This window comes from Canis lupus, chromosome 4 (assembly GCF_011100685.1).
Source record: "Canis lupus familiaris isolate Mischka breed German Shepherd chromosome 4, alternate assembly UU_Cfam_GSD_1.0, whole genome shotgun sequence".
Taxonomy (NCBI): domain Eukaryota; kingdom Metazoa; phylum Chordata; class Mammalia; order Carnivora; family Canidae; genus Canis; species Canis lupus.
This window is the reverse complement of record NC_049225.1, coordinates 32,270,713-32,294,104: the sequence shown is the minus strand read 5'-3', so window position 1 is coordinate 32,294,104 and position 23,392 is coordinate 32,270,713. Positions and strand designations below refer to the sequence as shown.

Genomic DNA, 23,392 nt, shown 5'->3' with positions numbered 1-23,392 from the left:
ATTACAGTTCTTTGAGGATAGTCACATCTTTGGATTATATAATAGTGGCTAACATTTATTGAGCACTTACTCTTACCAGAAATTGCTTTATATATCATTTTGCAGAAACGTAGAATGTCACTATCCTTATCCAGATTAGGAACAGAGGCAGAGAGACAGGAAGGAACTTCGCCTCAACTGCATTGTTGTAAATGGTGGAAACAGAATTGACACTAAGCAGCTTGACGCTTAGTGACTGGGTATATATACTCAGCATTTGTCTTTGCCCTCTCTATGAAGAAAGAGCAATTTTTTAAAAAAATTATTTTTTTTAACACAAAACTATCAGGTAATGAAATGTTCAGGGAGGAGGTATTGAATCCACTTAAGAGAACAAATTACTTTCATGTATCCTCAGGCTCACTTCCTTGCTTACCTGTAGTTTATTGATACAGTGCCGAATATAAGCCAGGTGGAGGGGGGTTCTCTCTCTCCAGGAACCAAACTGGCAAATCTCTAATATATCTTCATTGGTTACCAGGGGCATTTCTTCATGATGACACTGGTCTAATTGAAGTGATTTGCTTGCATAGGGGTATGTAGGTATGTACACCTTGCAAAGGGTACATAGTTGTGTCTGAATATGTTCCAAACATTGAACCAAATAATTGGCAGTGTACTCAACAAATGACTGCAGCCCTGTTACAGACCCGATATGCTTTTTTTTTTTAAGGATTTATTTATTTTAGAGAAAGAGAAAGAGCAGAAGTGGAGAGAGAGGGGCAGCAGGAGAGGGAGAGAAAATCCTAAGCAGGCTCTCCACTGAGTGCAGAGCCTGACCACGTAGAGCTCCATCTCATGACCTCGAGATCATGACCTGAGCTGAAATCAAAAGTTGGACACAACTGACTGAGCCACCCAGGCGCCCCTAAGCCTGAAATATTCTTGAGAGTTGAGGGTGTGGCAGGTGACTAGATGGACAAACTTAATATTCCATAAAGTCAAAAACTCCTGGAAATTCAAGGCCCACATTTTCCCAAAGTGTCCCTGGTTGCTTATGTGTGAGCAGTTTGAAGTCTCTCTATTTTTTTTTTTCCATATGTTGACAGACAGAGGCTACCAACAATGTCCTTAGTGTGGACAGGGTGAGGAAGAGCAAGAGTTAAAAATCCTTAACTTGATTCTAATCCCAGGGTGAGATGAAGCAAGAGGCTACCCAGCTTGTGACAAGGGACTCACTGCAAGGGAGCCCCAGGACAGAGCAACATGAATGCAGGTTTCGGTGCCATTTCTGTGTTACATGTAACTGAACAAGGCAATTCTATCACTGAACAATCCCAAATGTGATGCTTTCAAGCCCTGTCCCACGGGGTGTGGAGAGATATGCTACATGAAGACACTGTTCCGTGATTTAAAAAGTTAGAATACTGGCTTAAAGTGCAACAGGTTTCTGCACTGCGAGAATGTCCAATGACCTTCATATGTGTGCTGAGACTCTCCTGGCTGATTCAGGAGGCAGCATCTCCCACCTGGATGTAAACAACCACTTTGTCATGAAGAACCTGTGGAATTAATGACGATGGCACCTACTCTGGGAAATAGATGCCATGTAAGTGCCCAGGAAAACCACCACCCAACTATAAACCGTGTCAGTTATAAATGTTTTTTCCTTAATAACTGAACTGAAATCTGTTACTGTCTAGAGTCCACCCACAGGTCCTTGTCAAATGGCTTTTCACTAGTGACACTTCAGGAAGAAGTAGTCCATCCCAACCGAGAAGACTAAATTGGATTTAGGAAGATGGTAAGCTGGGTCTTGAATATTTGCTGACCCCTAGCAGCTGGGCTTATCGTTCTCTAGTAGTTTGTAGAATCATTGTAAAGAGATGTAATTGCCTCATGCTTCAACACTGAGTGTATCCTGCTTGCTCCCAGATAAGATCACAGACATGGTTATGAGATGTCCTATGTGGAGACATTGGTATGCATGTCACCATTTATTATTGCAAGATAGATGATGCAGGAAAGGCTGGGACACAGACTTGAGGGTTTCTTTTTTTCTTTTTCCTTTTTTTAAAGATTTTATTTATTTATTCATGAGAGACACATGGGAGGAAGGGGGCAGAGACACAGGCAGAAGGAAGCAGCTCCATGTGGGGAGCCCGATGTGGGACCCTGCAATGGTGACCTGAGCTGAAGGCAGATGCTCAAACACTGAGCCACCCAAGTGCCCCTATATATAGCTTCCAGAAAGATTCATGGGTCAAAGGACAGAGGAACAGGGTTCACCAGGCTACCAGAGCATATAAGTGTGCCATCAGAGAGGAGTGATCCCCCTGGCAGTCATTGAGAAAAGGAGCAGAGTAGCAGCCTGACCTGACTCTTTGAGGCCTGAGTTCCTAAAGGGGGAGGGAGGAGAGCAGGCTAGAGCACCAGCCCGAGGCTGGGGGTGGGGATGGGAGACAGGACAGTCACTCTCTGGGTACCATTGTCCTAAGAGGAGACAGATATCACATCATCCTTTTTCCAGATACTTAATGCAAGTTAGGAGGTGAATTGCAGGGCAGATTCCAAACTCTACGCTCCCTCTGCTAAATGATGCGACCTTGTTAACTATGTATTTTTATCAGCACTATATATTCAATTTTAAACTTTACACATGTTAGTAAATAAATCTTAGAAAGTAAACCATCATATTGATATGAAATTGACACCTCTCTCTCTACCCCCTAAAAGCAATTCCTGTTAATTTTTGGTTCTAGCTTTTTCTAGTCTTTCCTCTGTGCCTGTAAAATGAAGTTAAGGCCAATTTTACACAAAATCATGGTACATCATGAACCTGAGTCAGAGGACATCCTATGGCCATTTTAGCCCTATCATCCCAATGCCCCTCTCCCCTCCATCATATCAGAATTGACAGCTTTTTTCACTGTTGAGAGTTGAGCCCTGACATTATTACTGTGGCCAGCCTCGTAACAGACAGATCATCAATCATGAAGAAGCAAAATCAGTTTTCCAGAAAAGCACATAGCCCCATGCTCCTTCCATGAGCCTGTTATACCACATGGCTTCTTTATTTTTCTTCCCAAAAGCGCTATCGCCAGTTCCTTTATTTCACATCCTCTAAATAAGAATGTCCATTTGTAGCAATAGCAAGCACAGAGACTGTGCTACGTGGCCAGGCGGTGCCAACTCAAGAGGAGCTTTCTGCTCCACGAGATAAAATATTGAAACAGGGTTGCAACAGGGTTTATGAGTGACCATCTGCCTAGCCTGCTCCTCGAAGATGAATCTCGCCTAAGCAGCCTGTGGAATTTTCCAGGGAAAACATCTTGGAGCTTTCGACTCAGATCTGATTCCATGGTCACAATTACTGACTGAAGAACTGAATGAGAATTAGCATCACATCGATGTTTTCATTCAAAAAAGATACTGCTTTTTTGATTATATGATTAAGGAAAGCAACTTTGTACAGCTGAAAACACCAAGAGCTCCTGCTCCTGAGCTTGCAGTAATTCCTCCAGAATCTTCTCATATTTTTTTGGCTCTCTCAACTTCTCATATTTTATTGGCTGGGCATTTCAACCCATGTTATTTCATATAACTTAAAAATCAGCTGTAATGTAGTCAGGCCCCTTTACCAGTTGGAGAATATAAGCTTCTGTGAAAACCCAAAGGTCATATTTGAAGGTTCCTGGATTCTTAGGGTGGAAAGTTACTTAAATCTCATGAGTGAAGGGTTGATGCTTCTTTTCCTCATTGAATTATCATTGCAACTTATCATAGAGTCTGACACTTTGTAGATGCTCAATAAATATTTATTGAATGAAATGCTCTGTGGGTCAAACCCTTTGGCCACTGCAGATTATATTCATATTTCTTCAGAGCACATCCAGCCTGTACACTGTCACTTCAGTTTTTGAGGATTCCAAGGAACATGACATCTCTGGTGGCAACTCTTCCAATACCAAAAAAAAAAAAAAAAAAAAAAAAAAAAAGAAAGAAAGAAAGAAAGAAAGAAACAATACCTGCAAATGTTTTTAGAAAGATTTCCCCAAAGTATATTTAGTTAAGGCTACATGAGTCTATACATCCAAAGTCCAAAAATGACCAGGTTGTTATCGGAAAAGTCCAATATATGCATCTTTGTCATATGATTTTTGTGTATAACTTAGGATTCACTTGAATCAATTATCAAGAGAAAGATATTAAATTTCTCATGGTAATTAAAATACTAGTGTATACACTGCTTAAAGAATGACTCCTTAATAATCTCAAAATATTTATGCAGCCTTTGAAATAGCTATTGTGTGCACTTTTACTAACTTATCAACTTGAACCTATTTTAATTATCAAGAAAGACATACAGAAGAGATTATGATTAATAGATAAAAGGATTATTATAAAATGGGGAAAAGTGTTCCTGTAAAAAGGGAAATAAAAGAAAGGAGTACATCGGCAATCAGCATTCCATGTTTTTATAATTGCCACACTAATTAAAGTCTTTGTTAACACATTGTTTTAATATTGTGTCTTTAAGCATTCCCGAATTCAAAACTGCAATGTCTTCACAGTTGATAGTAATTCAGAAAATGATGAATATATTTTAAGAAACATTGTTCTAGGGGTGCCTGGGTGGTTCCATTGGTTACGCATCTCACTCTTGACTTTAGCTCAGGTCAAGGTTGAGCCTTGTGAGGCTCCGTGCTCAGTGGGGAGTCTCCTTGAGATTCTTTCTCTCTGCCCCTCCCCCTACTTTGTTCTCTCTCTCTCTCTCTCTCTCTCTCTCTCCCTCCCTCTCTCTCTCTCTCTCTCTCTCTCTCTCTCTCTCTCAAATAAATAAATAAACCTTACAAAGAAAAAAAAAAGAAATATTGTTCTGAACACAACTAACATACAGCTCCCAACAGAGATGACCACTTTGGTGACACAGAGATCCCCAAAAAAGGAGTCATCTGCTTCTCATCTACAAAAGAGGAAAGAACCATAGGGAAATATTACCTAAGGTGAAGTAGAAGATTCTTGGACCCAAAACAACTTCCCAAGGTATTCCATGCCAAAAAAGTAGCAAAGATAATTCATCCAAATGAGGCAAATCAAGGTCATAACCAGAAAGAGGTACTCTTAGGTCGGGACTCAGAAAAATGGGCGGTAGCTGAGAAAGTACAATTTATGACAGGCCCGAGTAACTGTTTCAGGGCTAAGGCCAAAAAATATCACGTATGTTATAAGCTTATTCTATAATAAAGCAAACTATAAAGTAAAACTAGAATGCTATCCCTCAGGCTATATTTGCCACCTGTGTCTTTCAGATTTGGGGGCATTTCCAACACACACACACGAACACACACATACAGACACAAACACAAATTCTATACTTGGGGTTATATAGTTTATTCCTCATTGGATCATGAATCAACGTCAGGGAGGGGAAAAAAAAAAAACAGGTAAATTTTTTTCCACCCCATTTTACCATTTCAGTCAATTGAGGTCTTCACCCAGGTGGCTACTCATATAAGAAGTTCTTATTTTAACGTCTCTTGAAAAAAAAGGAAGCATTTGATAGCCACTGGAATTACAGAAAAAAGCCTCTTTTGCATGAAAAATCTTGTGGGGGCTTTTCTCCGTACTTCGTGTGATCCTCATGTTCTGCTCTCCTGTGCTCAGCCCTTGCGTCTTCTCCATGCACAGACTGAGCCCCACCTATGGGACGAATGGAAGTGTCTCAACACAGCAGATATTTGGAAGAACTGCTTTTCTTGCTCATCTTTTCATACTCAGCTCAAACAAGATCCCGAGTGGCGTCCTCCCCAGTTAACACTTTGCTTTTTCAATTTTATCTCGTGGTAATTTATCCAGCAAGCTCACCTTCTTCGGGACTATGTTCCCTATCTCGTAGGCATTAGCTGCTCAAAGCATTTTTGTTGTCTAAACACACAAATCAAAGCATAATGAGCCTCTGAATAAATCAATCAGTTTATTTGTTTAAATGCATTTAATTGTGGTGCCTAAAGTTGCGTGTTGTGCTTCTAAAATGATTCATAGGATCAGGCAACTTGGGTAGAAAATATGGCAATTCTGTGGTTTCTATTGTTAATTATGTTTCATTGCTTCCTTGTGACAAGATAACACATTATAATATTGGGGGGCATCTTAATTTGTTTTTTAATTCTATAAGTTTTTTTTTAATAAAAAGCAATGATATTGGAATAGTTTCATAGCTTATGATCCCTATGCTGGATATTCCTGTTACCAAATTTAAAAGCCACATCAATTTATACTTATAAACCCCTGAACACCTGGGAATACTTGATAATGAGCACAACAGAGGACACACTTAGGCTCACTAATGGATTAATTTATTACTTTTGCGGACTTAAAACGTAGCAATAGGATGAAACTTTTTTTTTTCTCTAAATGCATAATCAGCCAAGAGTGTTATTTGTCTCATTTAAATGCAAAGAACGATTCTTCTTTTGCTACCTGCTTCCAAAATCCATTAAGTAGTTAATAACGTAAGGACAAATGTAAGCTTCCTTTATTTAAGAGAAATAAAGAAATAGAAATTAAACTGGCACAGCCTTCTCACAATAATGGCTTCCCCCAGAGTAGCTGGATTATTCTTGGTAGAGGAGAAAAATCAAGGGAAGTTCCTTTATTAAGATAATGGAAGAAACCATTATCTAATTCTGCCCATAATTAGCTGGGACCTCAGTCCAATCCCCATACTTTGAAGTTCTTCCCCTTGTCCTCCCACTACTTTCTTCCAACAGGCTTGGTAACTATCTGTATTTCCTAGCTGCTTAATGAAAATCCTCATTCTGCTGGGCATCCTATTCGTGAGATTACTTTTTCTAAGTGGTGTGTGGATGTCAGTAAGTAGCTCAGCATGGATATATCTAGAAAACTCTGATTTTGCATCACTTCGACATTAACAAGGCAAATGAACAGAGTCTACAGCATCATTCCCCTAAACTACCAACTGCAAATGATACACTCGAGGGTCTACAGGACCCCCTCCCGGTGCATCTTGATAGCACCCTTCCCAGAGACAGCGCTTTATAGTTGAGGGAACTAAGATCCAGAGATGTGGATTAATCCACTCAAGACCTGAAGCATCTCATTTCATTGACTCACACTGCCGTCACCCACAACGTGCCACCTTGACTTGCAGGGCCTGGTGCATCGAACATTAACGACCCACCCCCCCACCCCCCAGCCGGCTTGCCCGGCCCTACCCTCACACTCCCTCTCCAACCCCAACGCCTCACCTTGCCTGTGCAAGGCCCGTGAGCCCTGGAAAGCATGTCTTTCCCCACATGATGCCTCCAACAGAGATGGTCTTTTATGCGTATGTGCTCCTGAGCATCATCACACTTTACTCTAATCACTGCAGTTAACGGTTTGCTTGCCCACCTTTCCTCAAACGATGGTAAGCAACTTCATAAAAAAGACCATGCTTAACTTCTTTTTATATTACAGAGTCTGGAATCATTCTTGGCACAGAGGGAACATTTGATTAAATAAAGGAAAACTGTACAACTGCATGGGTTGTTGCAGTTGGACTCAGGTGTGATCTCTGGGACGTGTCGTTCTTTCTATTCCGTGTCCCTTCCTCCAATGCTTCAGGGAGAAAGGTCTTAGCCATTAAGAAGAAAAAAAAAAAAAAAAAGAAAGAAAGTTATTGAGCTGGTCTGGAAGGAAGAGAAATATAAAATGATAGATTTGGTGGGTTAGACAAAGGGTCAGACCCCACGCACAGACTCGTATGTTAAAGATTCTGCAGGAGGGAAGAGATGGAGGAAAGGCAGCAGCACGTGCAGAAGGAAGTCCGTGCCCTGCTTCGGCAGGCTGTGCTCGCCTTCCTCCGTCTACGGTTCGGGTCAGAGGCAGGGAGAGGGTTCCCCACACGAGATGGCCCGGAGCTTCCAAAGCACAGGCCCTGCAGCCACCAGAAGCACAGAGCAGCCCGGGTCCCCTGCACCCCCTCCCCTGCAGCAGCTTCACACCCAAGGGTGCAGTGCCGGCAGGTTCCAGACAGATGGGCCTCACAGACACCAGGTAGGAAGAGGGATGCGGGCCCTCTTATTCCCGACACACCTGATGGGCACAGCCACTGAGAGCTTTTGCCAGAAATGAGCCATGAAGTTGGGACTGCAGGATGCAGCAATGACCTCTGGGGACTGAAACTATGACAGTGATTAGGACAGCTCAGTGTGCCAGCATGGAGAGGTGGGGCTCAGCAGGTGCCAGCATGGAGAGGTGAGGCTCAGCAGGTGCCAGCATGGAGAGGCGGGGCTCAGCAGGTGCCAGCATGGAGAGGTGGGGCCGTGCCACCATCTCTGCCCTCCTCCAACCATGCCAATGCTTGGGTCACACGTCTTTACCAAGCTCTGACACAAGCTTCTGGGGACAGGATCAGGGACAGACGGTGATCCTACTTTTCCCTAACCCAGTGGGAAACAGGGGTTTTTCTTCTTAAAAACAGAAATGAGGAAAGTGAAATTAATATAACTTAAATTGGGACACCTGGGTGGCTCAGTGGTTGAGCATCTGCCTTTGGCTCAGGCTGTGATCCCGGGGTCCTGGGATCGAGTCCCACATTGGGCTCCCTGCATTCTCCTCCTGCCTGTGTTTCTGCCTTTCTCTCTGTCTCTCTCATGAATAAATAAATAAAATCTTTAAACAAAAATATAGCTTAAATTGTGTGAAGGCTTCATCTAAGCCGTCATCCCTCTGCGTACTTTACCTGTCTTAATTCCTTGAAAACCCACAGCACTTTTACGAATAAAACCTAGAGCTGTTTTTATTCCCACATCAGAGGTGAAACTGAGGCACCTAGAGGTTAACAAGTTTCCTTAACCCGTGACGAACAGTACTGGGATTCAAACCCAGTTTTTAAGTATTCTCTCTTCGAACCCACCACACAAATGGCCTTTTATACACATCCGCTCCATGTGCTGTGGACTGAAATTTGTTACTGCCACAAAATTAAGAAGCTGATTGATTAACTTATTATAGTGCAAAATTAGATGCAATTACACTGAACTCAATATCACCATGTTGTCCATAAATTTTACTCTACTTAAAATATTTTCTTTTTTAAATTGGCATTTCTTGCCCTCTGGAAAAAAAAAACTGGAATATAAAATAAGGCAATTTGTATGGTAACTAAACAAAATATTTAAGCAGCTAGGTGCAAAGAAATTTTCAACAAATGTAGTGGGATTTCCAGCTGTTCAGCACTTATTATTGAAATGTTCTTCTATGAGCATTGGCTATTATTAAACCAAACAATTTTACTTAGTGTCAAGTCAGCTTGAATTTTAAGTAATTTTACTTTTCTTCATGTTAATAGATGGATGGTAAGCCCTAGATAAAAGGTTGAAAGCCATATGAAATTTAAATAATGACATTTCCCCCTCCCCCTTGTTCAAACTGAGCCCTCTCTAGAGGAAATGAAGTCTATTTGCTCGTTGCAGGGACTAAATTGTGAGGACGGCTCACTAGGGTCCACACATTCCACCCAAAGATATGGGTGAGAGGAGTGATCGTGTGATGGCTGGAGGCCCCAAGGCTCTGGAAGGTTAAGGAACTGCAGCAAACCACATCCTCCTCTGCACCAGCTTCATCTTTTCCTCCCAGTGCTAACATTCAACTGTCTCTGTGTTAAACAGCTTCTCTTCAGTAGAAGCTTCTTGAAGCATCCCCCACAGATGTGCACGGATGATTCTGCTCCCCGATTTCTCTCATGTTCCCTTCTGACCACACTGCTATCATCCTCCCTCTCACTTACTGAGGTGCAACCACCCTCACGTCCTTGTGGCTCTTCTAACCCAGAAGCATTCTTCTTCCTTAGAGCCACGGATGGACTACCTCGTCTATCTTCAGATACTCTTCCTTCAGATGTCAACACAGTTCAGTCTTCACCTCTTTTCAATTCTAATGGCATTTTAGCAGAGATCATATTTTATAAAAGAGCACTTTCTTATCTCCCTCACCCTACTATTCTTTATTCCTTAGAATTTATTATTTATTTATTTATTTTCCTTAATGATTTTGTTTATTTATTCATGAGAGACACACAGAGAGAGGCAGAGACACAGGCAGAGGGAGAAGCAGGCTCCTTGAAGGGAGCCCGATGTGGGACTCGATCCCCAGATTCCAGGATCACGCCCTGAGCCAAAGACAGATGCTCAACCACTGAGCCACCCAGGCATCCCTCTTTGATAATTGTCTATTTCCCTCCCTGCTCCAAACTAGAATGGAAAGTTCCACGAGGCGGGGCTTCACCCGTGTATTAGTTTTCTAGGGCTGCCAAAACAAAGTGCCACAAACTGGGTGACTTGAACGACAGAAAGTCACTGCCTCACAGTTTTGTCTCACAGCCCAGAAGTCCAGGACCAAGGTGTTGGTGTGATAAGTTCCATAAGCTCTGAAGGAGAATCTGTTCCTTGCCTTCCTGCGGTTGGCTGGCAATCTTTGGGCTTCCTTGGCTTATGGATGCATCACCCCAATCTCTGCCTTCATCTTTATCTGGTATTTCCTGTGTGCCTGTGTCCAAATTTCCCCTTTTTACAGGGACAATCTGTCATATTGGATCAAGGCCCACACTAAGGACCTTATTTTAACTCATTTACCTCTGTAAAGATTCAGTCTTCAAATACGGTCACAGCTTGAGGTACTGGAGCTTAGAGGACTTCAATTATGAATCTTGAAGACACAACTCAACCCATTACAACTTGTATATATACAACTTGAATATATACAAGTCTTCTTACAATTATTTATGGTCTTACCTTTATATAGTGTGTGCATGTATATGTACCCACACTCATTATTGTCATCATCACCATCTTGACATTATTCTTATAATCTTCAATTCCTGCTAGTTGGTCTCATTTTTTTTCTAGTAGGGAATCTTCTACCTTTGAGTTTTTAGTAGTTACTTATGAATTAACACTGAAGGCTGCTTCCTCTTCTAATTCTACTTGATACTGAAGAATAATCATTGTTCAGGAACCCTTCAAAGTGAGCTTTAGTTGTTTCATACAAATGCCTTTTAATAGATCATTTAATAGATCATATAGCATCATCTGCTATAATTCCCCAAATTTCAGAATGCTGAAATTGAATATCGTTTTTGCAGTGTGGGCTGTATTCTCTTCTTTTTCAAGAATGTTCCAAGTCTCTTTTCTTCTGAATCTTGTGACAAGTTTACCTGTTTGTTCTCTTTCTTCTGCTGTAACCATAATCCATTGGTAAAAATAAGTCTCGTTAATGTTCTGCTCAATCTGCAGCGCTCATTCAGGACTTCTTCAGTTCTTCCACATAACTAAAAAAGGGATTTTTCAATTCTTTATGTTGTTCTGAACCCATAATCCCATCCAGGAAACAAGATAAAAGTGGTAGGAGAAAATTCATTTCTCTGGGGATAATGATGAAGTATAAAACAACCAGAGAATGTTTCACAACTGTGAGCTAGTGAACATCTGTATCAGAATCAGCCATAGGTACATGCTAAAGATGCAAATTCTATGAGCCATATTTTTAACAAACTCTCACTTGAAGTTTACTAAATTCTCAGTGTGTACATGCATGTGTGCATTTATTTATGGTAGCTTAAAAGTTCGGGGGCACTAATATTCCTTCTCAATACTTTTTGAGGTTGGCTTTCATAGAAACATTCAAAATGGCTAAAACAGAACACCTACTGTATTTTTTCTCTCTCTTTCTCTCTTTAAAATATTTTATTTATTTATTCATGAGAGACGCAGAGAGAGAGAGGCAGAGACATAGGCAGAGGGAGAAGCATGGAACCTGATGCAGGGATCTTCAGATCATGACCTGAGCCAAAGGCAGAGGCTCAACCACTGAGCCACCCATGTGCCTCTGTTGTGTCTTTCTCATTCCAAGCATTTCTTCTTTCCTTTTGCTACATTATTTATACTCTTACACGTCAGTTTCTCTCTCTTGCATATTGCAAAGACTTGAGACAAATGATACATTTCCATAGTCTTTTATTAACTTTTCCCTTTTCCCAGTTTATCCATTTCCCTCAATTTCTGTCCTTTTATCACATAATTATTATGGTTTTTAATATCAATGCCCCCCCTTTTTTTGCATGCTCAGGAAGGTTTTAATTCTCCATTGTGCCTTACATGGGTAAGCACTATTGACATTTTATTCTGGCATCACAACTTATTTTATAAATCAGCAATTCCTCATTTTCAATCATACCATAGATGTAAAAAGGGAAATCATTTGGCCTTATCAGGAAGACATTTGTTGAGCAGGAAAATCCCAGGGGACTACCATCCATTTTGGCAGCAAGAGCAAAGATACAGCTCCATCATCTTAATTTTATTTTCAGATATCAAAGAAGAACATAGTTAATGCATATTGATCACCCGTGAAGCCGGGTTCTTTCTGTATTAAGCACTACCACTGGTGTGTAGAAAACTCAAAGCAAGCATGAAACATTTAGACCTTTCTAAATTTCCAATCTGTGTTTTGGAACTCTGATAAATAAAAGCAACAGAATCTGTTATTTAACACTGCCTTAATTAACCCCTCATTAATCTTTTGGGGGGATATAATTGCTTTATTTTGCAAAATATGTCTCCGTTGGCTTTTTAGTTATTGTATCATAAATACGGTTTCTTTTTCTAAATGGGGATTGCAAGGGCTTTTTGGATCACAGGAGATAAAACTATTTGGACTACTACGTTAAACGTTGTTGAATGTATTTATGGACAGAATTACATTTTGAGATCGTCTCCCCATTTTCTAGATAAGGACATTGAATCTCAAGGACGATAAGTAATCACCTAAGATCGTATTACTGATACATAGGAGTGTGGATTTAAACTCAAGTTTGTGATTCAAGACATAAATAACACATGTATCAGAAGCATTAAATTAGTTCAGTGATGGCAAGGTCAGAACTCAAACCCAGTCTTTGGTCTCCGGAGACAGTGCTTTTCCCAGCACAGATCTCTGACACTCAAGTAGCTCTTTGTATTTGGATGAATACTCTGTGTAGCAGCGCCGTGTCAATAGGGGCTAAACGCAGAGTCCATCAGTGTGTATAATGGGCTTTAATTAGAAAGAGACACTTAAGGAAATGTTTTTGAAGCAAACAAATGAGGCACATAAAAAGAGTCACTTACCAGAACATATTAGCCAGCTAGCTTCCTTTTATAATTTCTGCCATTGTCTGTGATTTATTTTACTTCAATAATATGTAAAAAATGCACCTAACCTCTCAGTTGTATATGGTATCGATCGTCTTGTGTTCTCATATATCTCTCTCTACAGATCTCTTCAACTATGACACACACACACACACACACACAAAAAAATATATATATATATATATTGTGGGTTTTTATTATAGCATAATTGTATTGGTATAAAACATTTTTTAAATCTAACATATTTTATTTTATATATTTAGTTGCTATGTAGATTGGTTTATATTGGTTAATGGCTGGTTATCATCTTGATAAATTGTGCTTTTATCATTACTTAATGTCCCTTTTTATCTTGATTCATCCCATTAACCATACTTAGCACCTCGCCTCTCATTAATACTGTAACTGTAACTCATCTTTAGCTTTATGCTTTCTTTTTTCTTTCTTTTTTTTTTTTTTTTTTTGCTTTCTTTTTTTCTAAAAAATGTATTCGACTAGTAGCTCTTCCCTATCCCTTTATTTTCTACCTTCAGTGATCATTAAAATCTGTTTCTTGGAAACAGCATAGAATTGTACTTGGCTTTCTCACATAATCTTCCTTTTGATGGGATAATTTGGTCATTCATATGTATTTTAATATCTAATATGTTAAAGCTTAATCTTTTGGAATTTCTTATATTATTTATTTTATATTGATATCTTCTTTTTTCACTAGTACTTCAACAAATATGTTTTGGAGCCTAATTCTCTAGATTCTTGGGATATAGCAGTGAACAAAGCAAAAAAATAATGCCTATGAGGGGCTTTGTGTTCTTCAAAATCATCTTATTTTTCTCTTGGTCAAGAAGACCACACTTCCCAGCCACCCTTGTAGCTGCCTAAGCAGAGCCACACTGCTGAGTTCTGGCATATATATATATATATATATATATATATATATATATATATATATATAATTTTTTTAAAGGGATATATTCTAGTTCCTGGGTTGTTTTAAACAATTCTCTGACTGCCCCAAAGGGAGGAGGCGCTGGATGGGTTCTGAGATTCCTAAATGGGTTCCTGATCTCTGTGACCATGTGAAGGCCAGCACTCTTCCCCACACCTCCCAATAAACTCAATATCTGACTATAAGGAGAGAAATAAACCTTTTTCTGTGTGTCAAGCAGCAGAAATTTTGATTTATTTTGTACTATGTGATAGCTTTATGTATCAGTGTGGCTAGGCTATAGTGCTCAGGAATTTAATCAAACACTAATCTAGGTGTTGCTGTGAAGGTGTCTTATAGATGAAGTAAACATGTACACTCAGTTGACTTTAAGGAAAGGAGACGATCCTCAAAAAATAGATAAGTCTTATCCCATAATTGGTTAAAGGCCTTAAGGCTAAAAACTGAGTTTTTCCAAAGAAGAAAAAATTCTTCCTCAAAGCTGCAGCATCAACTCCGGCAGGAATTTCCAATCTGTAACTTGCCCTGTGGATTTTAGACTTGCTAGCCCCAACAGTCATGGGAGTCAATTCCCTAAAATAAATCATGTATCTATATGTATTAATGTTTTTAATTATACTAATCATATAAAAACAGAAACAAATAGACAAACAGGACCCATAGGAGATTATAAATAATAATATATTATGGGATGATATTATTCTATGTAGTAATATATATTCTATAGAGTTCTATAGAATATATAGACTGTTATTATTTCAAAATACTTATGTGATCTTCAGCCCTCACTTATTTTTATGTTCTTAATTTTTAAGTAATCTCTACACTCAACATGGGGCTTGAACCTACAACCTTGAGATTAAGAGTTGTATGTTCTGCTGACTGAGCTAGTCAGGTGTCCCTAAACCCTCACCTTTTTTTTTTTTTAACGTAGCCTCCATGCCAGCATGAAGCCCAGTGTGGGGCTCAAATTCATGACCCTGAAATGAAGACCCAAACTGAAATCAAAAGTTGGACACTTAACCAACCGCTACCCAGACGCCCCTGCAATCCTCACTTTGTAAACTGACTAGAAATAGAGGATCTAATAGAGGAGGCGAAGGCCTTGAGTGGAATACACACACACACACACACACACACACACACACAACCTACTGGCCTTGTTTCTCTGCAGAATCCTATTACAGACTTTGGTGCGAGAGTAGGGTTTAATTTTTTACGACAGCTGTAACAAATTTTTCTAAACCAAGAGGTTTAAAACAACATAAATTTACTCTTTCACAGTTGTAAGGGCTAGAAGTCCAAAATCAAGATGTCAACAGGGCCATGCCTCCTACAGAGTTTCTAGGAAAGAATCTTTCCTTGCTTCTTTTAGTGTCTGGTTATTGCCATGAATTCTTGGTGTTCCTTAGCAGCATAACTCCAACCTTTGCCTCTATTATCATATGAACTTTTTCCCTGTGTCTCCTTTGTGTCTTCGCATTTCTCTTTTCTTAGAAGAACATCAGTCAGGACACTTAGTGTCCACCCTAATCCTGCATGACTGCTTTTTAAGTTGATTGTATCTGCAAAGGTCCTATTTTTAAATAAGGTTACATTCACAGATACCAGGGCTTCCACATGTCTTTTTAGGAAAGAGATTTCAATCCATAATAACATAGCCATTAGCATATTCTGATTAATACAAGAATAGCTACAAGGCGGAATGGATAAACATTAATTCCAGGCCTGCTCCTCTGTACTTAAATGATCTTCAAATCTCACTATTTTAAGCTGGCTGGAGGTAAAGGGCCCAGCAGAGGACACTCAGGCCCTGTGTAGAACAGAGAGGCTTTAATGACACAGAGAAAAATAAACTCTTGCTCTGTGAATCCACTGAGATTTACAGCAGTTAGAATATCCTCTTTAGTAACTCTGGCTTTGTGCTTTTCACATCCAGAAAGGTCAAGAAAGAAGGTAAACAAAAGAAATAAGTAAATTATCTACCATGCTTTATGAAATCTAAAACACTATGACTACAAATGTTGACATAATCGAAGCCCCCAATGAAATGGTCTGTTACTGATTAAACAATATTCAAATTTTATTTATTTTTTTAAAGATTATATTTACTTATTTAAGAGAGAGACAGAGAGAGAGAGAGAGAGAGAGCCCAAGTAGGGGGAGCGGCAAAGGCAGAGAGAGGGGGAGAAGCGGACTCCCCACTGAACCTACAGGCCAATGGGGACTCAATCCCAGGACCCTAAGATCATTACCTGAGCCAAAGGCAGACGCTAAAGCAACCGAGCCACCCAGGAGCCCCAGCAATGTTCACATTTTAGACATGTTCAGGTCTCTATTCATAAACATGTGTATGTGTAGAGTGTATAAGAGTGGATAGACTGAGCATGTGTTATGGTGTGTTCAGGGCTCCAGAGAGAAGTAGGGAAGGAGGGAGCAGGTGCAGTGGGGAGGGGGTTCTAATTTTAACAGACAATTAGGACGCCTCCGTATGGGCACAACCTGAAGGAAGCCTGGAATATAGCTACATGGGCATCGGAGGGAGAACTCTGTCTTTGTCATGTGTTGGCTGTTTCCTGCAGTTACTTTCTGACCTTTTTTTTTTTTTTTTTTTACTTTCTGACACTTTATTGAAAGATTTGCCAACCCCATTGTGCACAAGTACTGTACTTCAGTTAGTAAATTTGTTTTTTATGAGGGCACAAATTAATGATTCTGAAATTCTTTATGTGTATGTGAGAATTCAACAAATAAGTCAATATGTTGTGAACAACGAAAGCTGAGTTTTTTATTGATGGAGAAAAAAGTTATGAATAAGGAAATGGGGAAGGCTAGAATAAATTCTGTAACCTAAAACTGGAATTAGAGAAATCAGTATGAATTCAAGATCTTTAATATATAAATATAGGTAGGTATAAATAAGCACAGAGTGGTGTTTAAGGATGCTCACCACATTTTAAAAATATTTATTACTGAGTTGTAGGATTTTTAGTGTTATTTAATAATTTTGTCTTTTTACATATATATGTGTTCATTTCCACACACATATATATGCCTTTTTACATGTATATGATTAAGTTTCATTTTTTAGAAACAATAAAGACAGTTAAAATTTATAACTATAATTTAAAATAGTTACAAATTGTAACTTGTAAATTGTAAGACACTTTTGAAAAAGAAAAGCAAGGAACCATATTATTCAATAATATCAATATTTTTATAAATACTATAGGAAAGAAAGATTGAAAGGAGAAATGTTTATTTATGACATATCTCTTGGTGGTGAGATTATAAATAATCTTTTTACATTTCTCTTTACTTTCCAAATTTTATACAATGAACACATATTGAGCATACAAGCAGAAAATACTATTAAAAATCTTCAACCTGGGGCGCCTGAGTGGCTTAGTTGGTTGAGTGTCTGCCTTCGGCTCAGGTCATGATCCCAGGGTCCTGAGATAGAGCTCTGCTTGGGGATCCCAGCTCAGTGGAGGAGCCTGCTGCTCCCTCTCCCTGCTTGTTCTCTCTATATATCTCAAATAAAGAATAAAATAAATCTTTAAAAAAAATCTTCTCTGCTTTTACCTTGCGGTCTAATTCCAGTAGAAGTTAAACATAAGGCATCAAGCTCCTAAGCTATAACAAGATGCCAGTTTATTAAACCGTCTGTTTTCCTGACCCTATAAGTATTTGTTACTAGCTGAATATTAAAATATTTACTCATTCCTGTTCTACGACAAAAGGTAATCTTCTCAGAGAGCATATTATAGATTTGACTAATTACAATTCAAATTTCAAATGCACTATTTATTAATAGAAATCCTAATATAACTTTCACTTTGGATAAGTTTAGCTTTAGAACACTTAGAATATAAAAGAGAATGTTATTATCTTTCTTAAAACAGAGATTAAATGCAGCTGGTGTTAAGGTGTTAATGAAATAAATACCCATAAATGTTTTAATCACTTTAGTACTTTTTATTTTAAAGCTTCATACAAAAAACAAATTAATGATCAGATATGTAGCAAGATGTGATATATTTAATACCTGAACTCAATTTTCCACTTGCTACCAATTTCTGAGTTTGTGTTGAGTGTGAATCTGTCACCATAAATTAAACCAAAGCTCCTTCACTCTCATTTCAATATAAAGAGATGGGCATCTCTTGTTACACACTAGGAGATGCTTTAAAATGCCTGCTTTGAATGTCATCAAAAATGCTGCAAAATCTCTTCTCTCAGGATGCTTGGGTGGCTCGTGGTTGAGTGTCTGCCTTCGGTTCAGGGTGTGATCCTGGAGATCCAGGATCGAGTTCTGCATCGGGCTCCCCACATGGAGCCTGCTTCTCCCTCTGCCTGTGTCTCTGCCTCTCTCTCTCTGTGTGTGTCTCTCATGAATAAATAAATAAAATCTTTAAAAAAAATCTCTTCTTTCTATCTCTGCAGAACTCCCTGAGGAAACACACAGTTACCAAGTACATAACTGAATATATTTGGACATTCCCATATATATGAAATCTAGTCAGGCTCTGTCATCCTCTAGTTATGTAAAGAGTAAACTAAGGGAGGGAAACTCCCAGATCTCCATGGCTCTGCAATGCTGGGTAAGATGTTTAACCATTCAGCATCAAGACATTAACCCAAGTATTCTGATTCCAGGTCATCACCTTTCTTTTTCTTTCTTTTTTTTTTTTTTAGTCTCCTCATTTTGTTTCCTTTGATAATATTCGAATACTTGAATATTCTACTGTACTCAATTCAAAAGCCTACATATATAAGTTTTTTTAAAAAATGGAAATGGAAAACACCAAACATGAATATGGAGCATGTCAACTCAGAACATGCTGATTCTGTTCAGAGATAATGCAGGTCTGCAAAATTTCCTGTGTCCAGCTGCTTGGGAGCATGTCCATTATACAAGCATGGGGTGCATCAAAACACAGAGGCCTAGAAGGTGTCTTCTGCACATTTTTGCACAATTGTACATCAAGACCATATTTTACTCTGATATGAGGGAGTGTGTGGAATGTTATTTCTAACTGACTACCAGGAAACCAGGTGAAAATGACACCAATGGTGAAGGACTCCAAGTTTCAGAACAAAATGGCTTCCTAAGCAAATGTGATTGCTTCTTTCTCCTGCTTCAAATCCTTCTTCTTCTTCTCTTTTTTTTAAAAGATTTATGTTTTTATTTGAGAGGAAGAAAGAGAGTGCAAGCTGGGAGAAGGGCAGAGGGAGAGGGAGGGAATCACAAGCAGACTCTGTGCTGAGTGTGGAGCCCAATACGGGGCTCAGTCTCACACCCCCGAGATTGTGATCTGAGCCAAAGTCAAAAGTCAAACACTCAACCCACTGAGCCACCCAGGCGCCCCTACAAATTCTTTTTATAATAACACACACACATACACACACACACATTTTTAAATTGTGATTCTTTGAAACAAAGGATGATATAGAAGATAAAAGTCGTAGCTCCAAACTACCAGAGGAGAGTGTCAAAACCTGGCATGGCTCCAAATGTGTTTTCAACATAATCAGGCTGACCCAGGTGGGGCCCAAGAAAAAAATGACCAAGTCAATAACAGGGATACTGAGTAGGAACTGCCAGAAGGAGCTGAATGCTCAGCATCTTCTAAGCACCCCGCCTGCCCCATTAGACTGGTATTAAGCAACAAGTGAGCTTCTTTTCAGGTGGAAATGAGCATGGACATCTGATCAGAGCAGGGTGGTGGCATCTTGGGCGGTTGAGGATATTCAGGAGGAGTGAAGATCATCCATCCTGAGAAGGCTAGGCTATTCATGATGTCCCTTCTGCTCTCTTAACTTTAACTTTTTTATGAAGTTCAGCAACCCTGTTTTATGCTTGTGGTTTTCCCCAAATGCCACAAGATTCTTGGCTGTCTTTATCTGCAATTCACTGTTACTCTTCCCGTGACACTCAACAGACAGGGGTGACCGGGGCCGGGTGGGGCAGCAACTGTCTCCCTGGGAGCACCCTTTGGGACCAAAGTGGGAAAAAGAAAAAGACCAAAGGTGCGAAGAGGACTCAATATAAGTTTGACCAGTAAACAGCTTAGCAATTTAAAATTCTTCCAGCTGTAAGCCTAAAGTGTCCCAGGAGTAAGGACAGATGAAGACATCACTGGGCTCAGTTTTTACGAAAGGGTAGGCTTGAGACTAGCAAAGGAAGCATAGCCTAAGAGCCAAGCACTCTCCTTCAGGACAGCATAGCTTTCATTCTCTGTAAGAGCAAATATACAATGCTGTAATAATAATTGATGATCTGGGCATGGTATACCCAGGGTGACAGAACTACCAATTTGTACTCGCTGATCTATGCTTTCTTTAAAAAAAGGCGCAGTATATCACACAAAGGAACAGACAAAGTAATTGGCTTTATTATTTTTCACAACCTGGCTTCACCTCCATTCTCCAGTGTGAAGCGGATTGAAAGACAGGAATATTAAATCAGCTATATTTTTTCTCTTGTCAGTCCTCAATCTTCCAAAAAATACACTCAAAATTTCAGCTGCTCACTCCTTCCAAATAACTTAATTTGAAGAAACAGGGAAGAGCTAAGAGATTTTTTTTTTAATGGGATATCCTGAAAAATTGCACAATATGTGTGCCAGGGCAGATAATGCTGTAAGAACCATCAAGGCATCATGGCCAGGTATGGCAAGGTTAACCGCAGTATTGTAGCGGGAGGCTGGGAAGCCTGTGGACTTGGAATTAGACGTGTCTGCTATGGTGGTACTGGTGTGGGAGGTTCAACTGCAGCTGCTGTTGGTGGGAGGCTATCCAGGAGGGCAGGTGGAACATGGGTTCCAGCAAGCAGAGTGTGATTAGGAAGCTGGTGGGAGGCCAGGTGAGCAGTTGGCTTCAGAGAAGTCCAAACAGGTGGGAAGATGGAATACAGCTAGGAGCAGGCCTAGTTAGACATCCAGGCAGGCAGGCAACATTAGTGGCATCCGTCAGTGGACAACAGTACCCTGCTCAGGTATGGGGTCTGGGTCGGGATTAAGGCTCCTTACCATTCTAGGGTCAATGGGAACAAGGTACCTTTGGTCTAAAATGACTGCAGAATGCTATCAAGATTTGTTCAAGTTCCCTATTAAAAAGAGAGAGTTGAGGACAGCTGAGAATTCATAGATAACTTGAACAAAGGGTGTAGTAAATATCTATAAATTATTAGGCGTTAGACACATTTTTTGTTTTGTTTTGTTTCCTGACTTCCTTACCTCAATGTTAGCATACAAGGGTAAAGGTCAAGCACAATTTTATAAAAGCATCTCCTTTAGTATTAGACGGTATCCCTGAGGTCCAAGTGGTCCAGCTACCAGAGATGTAGTGAAATAGGTCCAGAGCAGATCTGTGGAGATGGCCTTGACAAGGAAGCCAGGGGAAGGCAGGGGAGAGGTCTGCTTGGACCTGTTCTGAGCACAAGCCGGTATTTGTTTTGTGAGAAGGCTCTAAGGCTGTAAGGCCATTGTAATGTGGACTTTGTTGTGGCCTCTTTGTACCCACAGGCTAATGAGACCTGTGATGTTCAACACACACAAACAGAGACACACAATTACATGCATATATTTCTATTTCTGTCTTGTATTAATAGTATGTTTTTAGCACTTTCTCACATCATTAAGTAGACTTTTCAAATGCATAATTTATCAAGATAGAACAGTCCATCATACAGCCCTACAGTTATTTATATTACAAAAAAAAAAACCTCTCATAGCACATTTTTGCAAGAGTTGATATAGTAAGTAACTATGTGATGTTATTACCCCTTGCATGTAAATCAATGACAACATTTCCATTTCCCAGCATGGGGGTTACTTTCCATTTCCCAGCATGGATATAAACTCCTTTAATGTTGTCATATATATATATATGGATATTGCTATATATTGCCTGTTTGCCTTCCAAATAGGTTACGCCCATTGGTATGCCTACCACTGACCTAGAGGACAAGGAATTTTCAATAGGATTTAAGGAAAACAGAGTGTTTGGGCTTCTCAGCAATGAAGTAGAAGGGTATTTAGGCTGAAATTATTTGTTATGGGTTTGAAACCTTGGCTCAGGGGTGACAGCTGAGGCATTGCTAAAAATCTCCATATCCACAGCTAGACTAAGCTCTCCCTAGATTAGCATGAAAGAGGGTCAGAGCGTCTCTATCTTGGGTAGGGCCTATTTATTTATTTATTTATTTATTTATTGAACAATTCCCTTTTTATTAAAATCAATTTTCAGAACATTATTTTCTATTACAAGCCATCTTTTGTGCACTTTATATTAACTTTTATCTTTGAGTATTGAAAAATCTCACAGCATTCAACAGCCTTAATTTACTTCAGTGAACCCCGATTATCATTTTTCCTCTCATCCTTTCTTCTCAGGTTCAACTGTCTTCAGGGTAGGGCCAATTTTTAAAAGAATTTGCTTTAGGTTATTTGTATGTTTGTTTTTACATTCCCAATGGTAGTAATCCAAACTTACATATTGGTAAGAGAATGTTCCTTATGAACCTCTCCAGCATCTGTTGCTATTAGTGCACTGCAAAGGGAGAAAATGGAGACGATGAGACAACATCCAGGAAAGGCTTGCGGCTTTCCAGGCATAGGATGGGAAACAAAACAATTTGGATTTCCACATGTTCATATAGTTCTCCTATTAAAGATAATCATGGCATTACTAAGCTAATGCCAGGGAGGTTTGGAGTGTACAGGACACATGAGGCTTCTGAACAGCAATGTTGGCTCCAGTCCTGGTTACACACCTTTCCATCCGCATGACCTTGAGCAAATCATTTCTCTCAGAGACAAAGACTTCTCTCATACTAATGGTGACAATTTCTTCCTTTCTTTTTATGTTTTTTAGAGGGGGGTACAAAACTCTTGCAGTCAAAGAGAGTATATCTGCAGACAGAGTCATCCCAGGAACCTACCCATGAGAGAGAGACAGAGACATAGAGGGAGAAGCAGGCTCCATGCCGGGAACCCGATGTGGGACTCAATCCCGGGACCCCAAGATCACGCCCTGTGCCAAAAGGGGGTGGGGAAAGGTCTCAGTTCCCTGACTGAGATTTGAATACAAAAGTGGGTTTCTTCTTTTATAGTCTTGTTCTGACTTCCTGTCCTCTTAATTTGAACTGTATCATAACTTTAGAGACCCAACCTTCACGTGATAGTTTGCCTAAATGGGTCCCCTCAACTCTGTTTACATGGTAAGAGTGGCTTTAATTTTTGTGGCAACACACGCAAGTAGG

General features: G+C 39.7%; 1 protein-coding gene and 1 long non-coding RNA gene across 10 annotated transcripts in view; both read right to left on the bottom strand.

Moving 5' to 3' along the window:
• The window catches only part of NRG3 (neuregulin 3), a 1,041,408-nt gene that overhangs the window by 132,848 nt on the left and 885,168 nt on the right, over window positions 1-23,392 (bottom strand). The window lies entirely within an intron of this gene.
• LOC100855646 overlaps window positions 5,366-23,392 on the bottom strand; it is a 47,896-nt gene continuing 29,869 nt past the window's right edge. The window contains exons 2-4 of one of the 3 annotated variants that reach the window (XR_005358066.1): window positions 22,624-22,680; window positions 7,251-7,618; window positions 5,366-5,682 (exon numbers count right to left, since the gene is read on the bottom strand). This is a non-coding gene — a long non-coding RNA (uncharacterized LOC100855646). The remainder of the gene's footprint in view (window positions 5,683-7,250; window positions 7,619-22,623; window positions 22,681-23,392) is intronic. The other 2 variants (XR_005358065.1, XR_005358067.1) reach the window with 2 other exon arrangements.